Raw genomic sequence first — 11,358 nt, 5'->3', positions numbered from 1 at the left:
ACTGGATGGTGCAACACGCCAGGATGAACCTGGAGGATTATTAAACCATGGCTCTTAAGCCCAAACTTCAAATCTTGAGCCCCACCCGAGATCCACTGCCTGAAATGCAGCTCTAACTCATCTCTGACACGAATCTGCAACTTGCTGAGACACCCCCCAGAGAAGCGCAGCTCTTTGGCCAGTATCTTCACAGCCTGCATCATGCAGCTCCGGAGCTGGTGCTTCCTGCTCTGCTCCTCTACAGAAACTGTAGCCATACATCTTGCTGTGACACTTTGAAATACAACCAGACGCTGTGCATGACAAGACTCTGTAAGTCCATCTTACAAAAGGTCCTATTAACCACACTATTTTCAGCCACTCAGGCATCCCAGGCTATACTCCTCTCACCTACACACGCCAGACACGGACAGAGCCAGGTTTAAATCTGAAGCCTACTGGAGAAATGCTTTCACTGACTTCAATGGACTTTGAATCCCCGACATTAACTTTAACGACCAGTTCCAGGTTTGCTATTACATGTCAGGTACCACTGAGCACGCTCTCCATAGGGCTCTTTCATCCTCCAGTATCTACTGTAATAAACGGGATGAAAGCCAGACACCAGGATCTGATTTAACGAACGAGATTCTACTTTTATCAATACAAACGCGACAGATTTCCAATCGCTAATCCACAGAACGACTGAGATGTCAATCACCTCCAAGTAAATGTGGATCTAAGGCTAAATACAGAATTACGATCGTGCCCTCTCCCGTGAACAGTATCATACACAGAGATTTTACATGTTCTAAGAAAGCAGATTTCAAAAACTTCTTTGGAAACTGTATTTTTCCATACCCTGAAGTCATACGGGAGTTAGATGCATCTCAGCAAAAAGGTTTTGACTGCAGTCAATTGCAAAGGGGATTTTCTGCCTAGCACAGAGACATTTAAGAATAAACTAAATCGTATCTCTTACTTTAGAATATGCCAATGAAAATATGAAGCCATCATGTAGCCAAAAATATTTCACAGAAACACCTATGCTAAAAATCTAGCTGTATATTCAGTCATTGCTTTTACATGTTAACTACAGAGATTATAAAACCAAGCTCGCTCTCAGAGAATATAAAAAATACATTTTCATTGTTCCTGCTAACTGTTAATACTGTTTTACTTGCATTCCATTGCCAGATATTTTAAATAGACTCCACATCAGAAAGATCTACTGTGCAGAGAGGATATGCAGAAAAGCAAAAACATTCCTTTCCATGCTCTTAACAGAATTACGATAACAAATAAATCGGGAAATGTAATAAATCCCACCTTTAAGGAAGACTCTTACAAAGATGCTATTTCTTTCCTGTGAACAAAACCTTCTTGGAGAGAAATGTTATCCGCATATAAGAAGTGTCAGAAACCTCTGGGAAGAAATGTAGCAGCATTGGTATTCTGCTCAGAAAATGTCATCACAGATCTGTTTACCTTAACTGTGGACCATGATTCAGCCGGTGACAACCGTCTTGCATACTGATCAATTTATTTGCAGCAAAATTACTAACATTTTCTACTTTAACCATTTAGGTTCTGGAAACAGCTACTAAGATAGAGAGGACTTTTATTAATAACATATAAATCCTACTTAATTTAAAAATTCCCCCTCCACCAAGATGCCCTGTACTTTGGGGGGGGAGGAGGGTGTCCCCCCATAACCTTGAAGAAAAATTAGGGCATACTGTAAATAGTTACTAGAGAAACACACCCTTTTTTAAAATTAAAATCAAAGCTTTATCATCCGTCTGCATCACAGGTGAATGTTAAGTACACAAGAAGGGTGGGGGGAGATATCTACCATATGTCCCATCAGCAGACTGGGAGAGCAGGCTTTGAAGCCAAAGAGCTGAAATCCTTTACGGTGCCTCCACACTTCACTGTCGAGTGCACACAACCCATTCGTGGAGTCCTGGAATCGGAGTACAAACCATACTTTTTTGCATGCCCTGTAGTTCAACACCACCATGGGGATGTGCAGAAGAAGGCAGGATGTAGACACAGAACTAGAAGTAGACCTTGACAGAGTTTTAGTCTGCTTTAGGGGTATTTTTCCTCTAAGTGCTCAGCTTGAGGGACAATGCGAGACAGATCCCTGCAGGATGAGCAGCTGACACTGAAAATCAGGGTCCTCTGAAGCATCCAAAACTGGGCACAAGAAAGCATGGCACCCAAAAACCCAGTTGTGGAAATGTCAATCTTATGATTTGTAACACCAAAAAATGATTTCATACAGTACTCCTAAGTGATTCTGAATGCTACTTTGACAATACTTCTTATTTTTAATTCCAATTTTCATGCTAATCACCTTGTTCATTCCAGTCACGTCTGGTAATTCCATTCATCCAGATCTACCCCGTGGTCGAGGCACAACAATTTCCACAGAGGTCAGGGCATAAGAAAAGGATGCGGACCACATTCATGCTCGCTGCCTATGCCTTCTCAGCCTCAATGACCCCTATACAACTAAATAAACTCAGAATGGCCTTTAGCATGATCCAGACGGGGGATTAGACTCCAGAAGAAGACCTGGAGTCACACCTCTGCACCTACTGCAGAGATTGTTATAGACTAAAAATTCAACTTGAAGCACAGAGAAAAGGCGCACATTACTACCCAAGGTTAGGTTGGGAAGAAGGGAAAGGGTAGCTGCTTCTTCATTCCTCCTATTTTGCTGACAAATGGCATGGCACCAATTCACCTTCTCACGTATGCCCATGCATTTCTCCCTCGCTATTTTTCCACTTCTCATTCATAATTCCTTGTTATCTCTTCTCGACCTATTCAGCCTCTGGCTTAGATGAACTATTTCTTGTACTCCCTTTAATAATCCAATACATCTGACTGCTGACAAATCCTGCCACACTATGACCATTCCCCTCATGAAAGAGAGGCTGCTGGAATACAAAATAAGGAGGAAAGATTAAAAAAGAGGCCTTAATGGCTCTTGTTCTGAAAGCATGTCTCTAGTCTTGGAAAATAATAAACCCTCTCAGAACTAAAACAAGGCTTCTGTCTTCACTGTAGAATGAACTTGAAGACTGTCACCTGAACCTAAGCACCTGGCCCGCCTCTAAAATTTGAAAAATTTTTCTCACTGCAGAAGTGGGGGATTTAACTCATGCGGAACAGCGCCTAGGTCTTCAACACGATTATGATGGACAGACGCGTTAGAAGAAAAACACTTCCCACATCCGAAGTCTGGAAGTGCACCAAAAAGTGGGCTAGAAGCAAATCCAAGGACCTGGACTAGCCTTGCATTGAAAACGCAACCTGAGCCTCCAACACTTGGCAAGTCTCTCAGGTATAAAGAGTCACAAGTGGGAAAGTGCACATTCACATTGGGCAAGTAAGCAGGGCAGCCACTGTAAAAGGCCACTTTGCAGAGAGGATGAAAATCTGGCTTCGAAAGCCTGTTTCAGGATTGATGGAACCTTTATTAAAAGAAGAGAGGCAGATCCTTAGCCTCTCTTGGGTCACAGTGAAACCGCAGTCAACAGCAGCGGGATCATTTATGCTGTCTGAATGTGACCCTACCTGGTCTTAGGCCTTTATATACATGATCATGCACTGATACAACATAATTCTTCACTTAACTGTTTTCTGCCTTAATTTGCCCTGGTTTTATTGATATTATTAGTGACCCGAGGCAAAAGTACTAAATAAACTACAAAAAGATTAGGCTCCCTAAACTATGCATCATTTCCATTTGAAATGAATGGTGATCCTCCCTCCTCCTCTGACATTTTGTATTTGCCAAAAATAACTGCATAATTATAAGTTGTGTGCAAGAAACAGAAGGTAACATTCAAAGTTATTTTCCATAATTTTTACTTAGTGTCAGAACTAGCAAATACCGTATATGGCTGTTCTGTTATGCAGAAGTGGCCAAAGCTAACCCATTAATGAACTCACAAAAACTGTAGAAGCACACGCCCAGCCTGGGCAAACAAACACGATGAAAAAATAATAAAGTGTAATGGCTTTCCTTCAAGTTTCTCAGAGACAGATCATGCTCAGTCCATTAACTCTTCATTTAACAAGTCTGTTTCATTTAGCTTGTTTTGGTTGGCATTCAATTAGATATTCAAGTACAGGACATTTTTTCCCCCTTTTAAAACAGAACACTTGCTGTATTTCATCCTGTAAAACACCAGGAGGTAAAGTGGAAGCTGCAAGACAAGCTAAAGCTACAGTAAAGCCTGGCACAATAATACTGAATTAGGCAAAAGACCTGCACATGGCCTTGCCCCACAAGATTATCACTAATCGTTTGTTAAAAGGACTTGGTAAGATTTGTTGCTCTGTAGAAAAGCAAACAGCCAACTGGGTAAATCTAATTTGTTTCAGTGCAAGTTAAGAAAACAACCCACAGCACCACACCACATACTCAGCACTGGTGAGGCCGCACCTCGAATACTGTGTTCAGTTTTGGGCCCCTCACTACAAGACAGACATTGAGGTGCTGGAGCGTGTCCAGAGAAGGGCAACGAGGCTGGTGAAGGGTCTAGAGCACAAGTCCTATGAGGAGCAGCTGAGGGAACTGGGGTTGTTTAGCCTGGAGAAAAGGAGACTCAGGGGAGACCTTATCACTCTCTACAACTCCCTGAAAGGAGGTTGTAGCGAGGTGGGGGTCGGTCTCTTCTCCCAAGTAACAAGCGATAGGACAAGAGGAAATGGCCTCAAGTTGCGCCAGGGGAGGTTTAGATTGGGTATTAGGAAAAATTTCTTCACCGAAAAGGTTGTCAAGATTGGAAGAGGCTGCCCACGGAAGTGGTTGAGTCACCATCCCTGGAAGTATTTAACAGACGTGTAGATGAGGTGCTTAGGGACATCGTTTAGTGGTGGACTTGGCAGTGCTAGGTTAATGGTTGGACTCGATGATCTTAAAGGTCCGTTCCAACCTAAATGATTCTATGATTAGCTTTACTGTGATTCCAGTTATGTCCAAGTTCTGTCACATCTGCCTCCGCATTGCTAAGACTTGCTGAGATTGGACTTCTTTCTACACAGAAAGAAACCCCCCCTCATCCAACCATTCCTCACTTCCTGCCTTGCTCAGTGTCATGTCCCTTGCTGGCCGTCCTCATGACTACATGTATAAAACACAACATCTAAATCTAGATTCCTTCTCCCATTGCATTGCTTGTCCCCTCTTGGGAGCCACCCCAAGCCTGTCCACACCTCAAGGGCAATGAGAAACTGTTTCAGCTACTATCAAACTGTCCCACAACTTGCCCCTTTTCACCTTTTTTATCCTCCTGCACCCTTGCTACTTTTGCCAAGCCTTCCTGACCAGTCATGACTATCTCTGGATGCCCCAAACTCCCTGCAATGGGAAGCTGTGGATGCTAGAAGTTTATACGGGTTTTAGTAGAGCCTGTCCAAAACTGTGGAAAAGAAATCCACTGAGGGCTACAAAATACAAATGTCATGTCTGGCTCAAGAAGTCTCTGAGTCACACATGGCTGGAGGGTGGGAAGGTACCCAGGGGAAGCACCATACATGCTTGCTCTGATTTTACACTCCTTCAAGCACCTGCTCTTGGCCAGTGCTGGAAAAGTCATGCTGGGCTTGAAAAATCTTTATTTTGGGACAGGACAGCCAGTTTTTACATCGTGAGCAGGGGACACAACATTTCTCAAGTGTGCTTCTTCTACAAAGGTAGGAAATTAGCCAACTACCACTATTGATTTATTTCATTAACAATCAAATCAAGCATTTTCCATAGTATGGCCTTGCTGTAGATCACTGATTACTAGTTTTATATCATCATTGCTATTTGTCCTTCCCCAAACTCCTCACCTTGTTTCATTTCCCTGTTCTACGAGATAATTGTCCAACAATGTTTACAAGCAAATGTCCTTTTATAAATTCCTATGCAATTGTTTTATGATAAATAAATAATAACAGTGAGTGCAGATAAACTATTGAGTAGTTACTATGTCATCATTTGAGACTTCATTTTTGTTCACTCATCTTCAAATTATTTATTTTAAAATAATACTTCTATCATCTTCTATCAAAAAGTCTGGCTTTTACTATCTATCTAGCAATTTTTTTCCAGCAATAGAAGCTGGTTTAGATTTCGACCAAATAGCCGTGCTTCATCGCAAATCTATTTTGTTCATTTACAAGTTCAACTGTCAATTTGCAGAAATTGTTTTGAAACTGCTATTAAAATACTTACAATGGTATACACAAGAAAAACTCCACCAAGACCAATACTGTGGTTCTCCAGAGTTTACACCGTAACAAGATGACAGTGCTCTAAACTCCTATCAGCTACATAAAACATACTGAACAGGTGTAAACATGCAATGAAATAAAGGTAATGGGTAATAAATCTGCCTACAACACTGACCAAAACTGATCTTAACCAAACACAGATCAGGGGTAGCCTAGCTTTCCCAGGAATCCAATACCTTCTCTCGACTATTTTACTTCTCCTCCCTACCCAGAAATGCAAAGAATTCACATGGAAGTCATTTTATGTGACTTGAGAGCCAACATCACTTGATTCTTGTCCATATTTTCTGTTAACTACAAGAGAAGTCGGCTATCAGATTTCATGAGCGTGCAAGGCAGTATTTATGACTATAACTCTTGGTTCAAGTTGGAAGAACTTTGACAAGATATTTGTTAAATAACGCGCAGAGATGTTTTGTGAATTAATTCATGCCCGGTCCCTTCTTACAATTGTTTCACATAAATATCCTTATAATACATTTTCACTGAGGTGGACAAGTACAGTAAGCATTGTCTAAGTTCACAGGTGCAAGTATTTATAAAATTTATCCTAAGTTTAAAAATTTGAAAATCCAAGGAGCCATACCAAGACAGAAGTGCTATCTTGCACCTGACCTGCCTACTACAACAAAGCATGGGTCAATCACCAGGAGAAATCATCTCTGGTAGTCATCTTATCGAGCCAAGCCATGGAGGGGCTGGTGAGGAAGACTGTGAGAGATCTGCACGAAGTATTTCTGAGGAAGTGGTGACTGTCAAACTACCTCAGATTAAACCAATCACTACTGCTGTGGTGGTGGCCCACGAGCTGCCCTGCAAGCCACTGACCATGCTGGGGTCAAAGACCTGAGGCCTTTGTGGTGCACCCACACATATGGAGACATCCATTCCCCGCCAGCTGCGGAAAGCTCAGAAACAACATAGTCCAACTACAAAGATGGAAAATTTAGACCACTCTGATTTAAATTATTCATTGAAAATTACTTACTCATGTCCTTCAAATGCCTTTATTATTTATTACAAAGATTTTTTTTCTTAAGCGTGCTTCAGAAGGGTATGTTAATTGTAAATTTCATTCAGAACAGCAACTTGCATTACCAAATACTTAATTATCAGTATATTTACAGTGTCCTTGGGCACTGTTGGGTAATCAGAATGCTATTGTTTTCATTAAACAGTATTTTATTGATAGCACTAATGACTTCAGTTCTGCTTGATCAACAAGCAAATGATGCTTATTTCATGTTACGATAATTAATTGGCCATTCAGGTGTTTCCACATCCCAATTTATTACCAAGAATAAGAGTATTTATGTGAAACACCCTAAAAAGAATATCACTATGCATCACAAAACATGTTCTAAAAACAGGGTGTGGTTTAGTACTTCTCCCTTTCCTCACAATTTCTAATGCAACGTTCTCTGTCTAAAAATTGGGAAAAAACACATTTAACTCCATTTTGAAAACCCAGCCCGAGCCTTGCATAGAAATATTCAGTTCATTTTATCCCTTACTGAACTTTCAAGTTCAGATAAGGGACTTACTTTCAAGTAAGTCAAAAGAGATTTTCTGATTAACATTTCTTTTTTTTTTTCTCTAGAGATGGGAGAAAACAGCTAACCTCACTTTCCCATAGCAGCACCAAGGATCAAAGACTTCATATGACTCAAACGAGATGTACAAATGAATAGACTGCTTGTGTAATCTATTACTCCAAACCATTATTTTCCCAAACTCCAGGCCCAGGTTATGAAGCACTATAGTCCAGCCTTCAGACCATGGAAAAGTGCTGTGGATAAGAAAATTCCAGATTCAAATCAAACTGGACCTTGAAAAGCCACCTGAAAAGAGTACACCAGCCTTCCCACAACATTCAGCTGGCACCTATCAGAGATATGGATGTGTTCAGTTTAACCTCCGGCAGAGGACAACTTTCAGAACATCTTCTGAAATCTTAACTGCTCTGACAGACCAACCCATATTGGCAGCTACCCTCGTTTTTGAAGATGAGTTTCCCAAAACCTGAATTTTTCTGCAAGCAAAAAAAAGTTACAAATAAAGGTCTTAGTGATTTTTCTACCTTTCACTGCCCCAGGATCATTAATTACGCTGTTTAGAACATTCCGCCTTTTAGGTAATTTCACGTATTATATCTTTCATGTCTTCAAAGAACAAAAAAAATAATAAAAGCCCACAGGCTTTTGGAATTTCAAAGGTAGCTGCATTTGCATTTTTTTGTGTTACTTTCTAGAAGTTTTAATTCCCACAAATGCTCCAAATAGAACACCCCAACGTTATGGCGTAAGGGAAACCTTCATAGGCATATAGTAAATACAAAATACTGCTATGCTCTGTTGCGGAAGATTCCTTAGTGTTTCTTTAGGTTTACTACACACCCAAGAATTTCTCATGAATTTTGGAACACTTTTTTCCGCTTAACTTCTTCACAGAGCTACTTCCTGAACAGCTTTTATAATACTGAATCTCATACTTTGCTTTTTAAAATTACCGATTTTAAAATAAGAGAGAAAATTATGTTTCCAGGTAAGCTCTGCTGGGCTTTCAAGAAGTGATCAGCTGTAATGGCCATGCTCTTACCACTTTTTCAGAATTACAAAATACAAGAATTCACTGGATGTTCTACCAGTGAACTACTAAACAAATGAAAACATATAACAACAAAACATTATTTTTCCATGTCCCCATATTCATATTAAACATGATTCAACATCCATTACAAGCCACTTGTTCCCAAAAGTATACAGATAGTTCTGTGGATACATCAAATACGGAAGTGAAGAACGGTACCGAAAAAAACTCACTATAAACAAACTGGATGTTTGTCAAAAAACAAGCTGAGTATTTGTCTGTAAATATTGACCAAACTAAGTTTTTTGATTTGGTATTTGCTGACTGAAGAGCAGCACAGACAAGTACAAAGGACATATAAAATTACTCTGAATGCCAAACTTGGCGATCAGGTTCAAGCTATGACAGGGACTCTACGCAACAAAGCAAACAACTGGTGGCAGCCAAATGCACATACCAAGAAATCACCACAAATACTTTATCATTACATTTCAACATTAGAAAGAATGATTTGATTTTTGAAAATGTATTTACTTCCAGTGACAGCTCATTGACTTAATTTAAAGAGCAGTTTGAGTTAACATACTAACCAAATACTCCCATATAATGCATTTTCCTACTTCCTAAATTCAACTCTCAAACACACAATGCACACTTGAAAACTATCTCATAATTTTCACTCCATGTAACTGTATTTTTCATATAGTTCGATCATTTCTTTTGTGTATGAAGCAATGAATATTTTGCTCTCAATCTTAATTCAAACTCTAACCGGCGGAGAACAAACTAATGTGTTTTCAAAGGCAAATTAAGTGACAAAAGCAACCATAAGTCAAGTCAGCAAGAAATAAGTTGTAAAGCCTATGTTAAGACTTTAAAACTAGGTGGTAGTTCAGCACTGAAATAGCTATCCCTCTATGCTCATGTGTATATTTTGCCAAGACACTTAAAAAAGCACATTATCCCAAAGTCATACCTACTGTATAAAGAAAATACAAATTAATGGTTATTCATGTGCCTGGAATAAATAATATCTACTGTTTCTAAGGAGAAAGAAGCTGCATATTCTGCTTTTTTATCTCTTCTTTTTCCCAAAGGGAGAAAAAAATCTTTGCTAATCCAACATAAATGTGGTTGCAATAAAAGTCTATTGTTAAAACATTATGAATTAGTACATCACAATGAAAAAAAAAAAATACTCTCTGCTTGCTCCAGGATAGGCACTCCACACTCTCCTACAAATATGTCATTTTCTAACAGATGCATATGAAAAAAGCATCCCAGAATACCTAGTCTTATAAACAGGGCGTGCAAACTGGAGGTAAGAGAAATGGAAAGAAAAATCAGATGACTTAACTGTGGCACGGGGATATTACTTGTCAGAGGTTAAGTAGGAAGTCTGTAGTAAATTTGAACCCTGTCCAGTGCCTGTACCACAAGACTGTCTTCTTTCCCTTGTCAGGTCTCAGACATGAGATAGCCAGCCAGCAATAAAAGTGAAAAATGCAGGCAGCTTCTAACAGCCAAGAATTTTCCTGCACAATGAGAATTTATTGGTCTTTGAAATTCTTACTCATAATTACCACAGTCATTCTAAATTTAGCAATGATGAAAGAACATTTTGTCCTTAAGACCATCTTGAAAAACCAATACCAACAAAGGGGTTTAGGTGGAGACAGAATGAGGTCCGGAACTGAACTCAGAGACAACACTATTAACCACCACATGTAACACTCTAAGAGATGGAGCCATGACTCTGCGTACCCTGAAACATTTACCACACGTATGCCCTTCCTAGAGCAAAGTGAGGACTGGCATGTTGCCTGTGTCTTAATTCAGTTCTGCCAAGGGCAGAAAGGCTTTTGCACATCATCAGTAGATGAGGCAGAACCAATTCCTTAATGTCATATCAACCTTTTCATGAAAGTAGTCAGATACTACTTTAGAGAAGGAATGAAAAGGCATGTGCCAGCTACGAGACTAATGAATAGTTTTCCTCAAGCAAAACATAATTCAGCATGAACTTCATGTTAATGTTCTTTCCACCCACTCACACATCTCCAACTGATTCTACTCAACCAAAATGCCAACAAGTAAAACCACCCATCTTTTAATTAAGGTATTGTACCCCAGCACTAAGATCTTGTTTTACAGTGCCATCCTACAGCTGCCTAACCTCAAACATTACTCACATATTTACACGGCCTCCATTTTAAAACATGCATGGAACCTGGAGGGAGAAACACAAGTAACAAAAGGGAAAACTTTGGAGAGCGAAACATATTCAGACTGGCAGCTTTCACTAAACTGTTAAAAACAATCATAAGCTTCAGTCCCATTTACAGTTCAGAACTAAAGGGCTTAAGAAGCAGAAGGACGACACCATTAAAAAAATAAGATTAAGTCTTGAGTCAGGAAACAATTTGGAAACATTTGATGTTAGCCTGTTTGAAGAGTGAAAGAGAGTCAAGATATATATAACCAGAA

This window comes from Pygoscelis adeliae, unplaced genomic scaffold (assembly GCF_000699105.1).
Source record: "Pygoscelis adeliae isolate BGI_AS28 unplaced genomic scaffold, ASM69910v1 Scaffold318, whole genome shotgun sequence".
Classification (NCBI taxonomy): Eukaryota; Metazoa; Chordata; class Aves; order Sphenisciformes; family Spheniscidae; genus Pygoscelis; species Pygoscelis adeliae.
The sequence above is the reverse complement of the archived record's forward strand: the minus strand, read 5'-3'. Positions refer to the sequence as shown.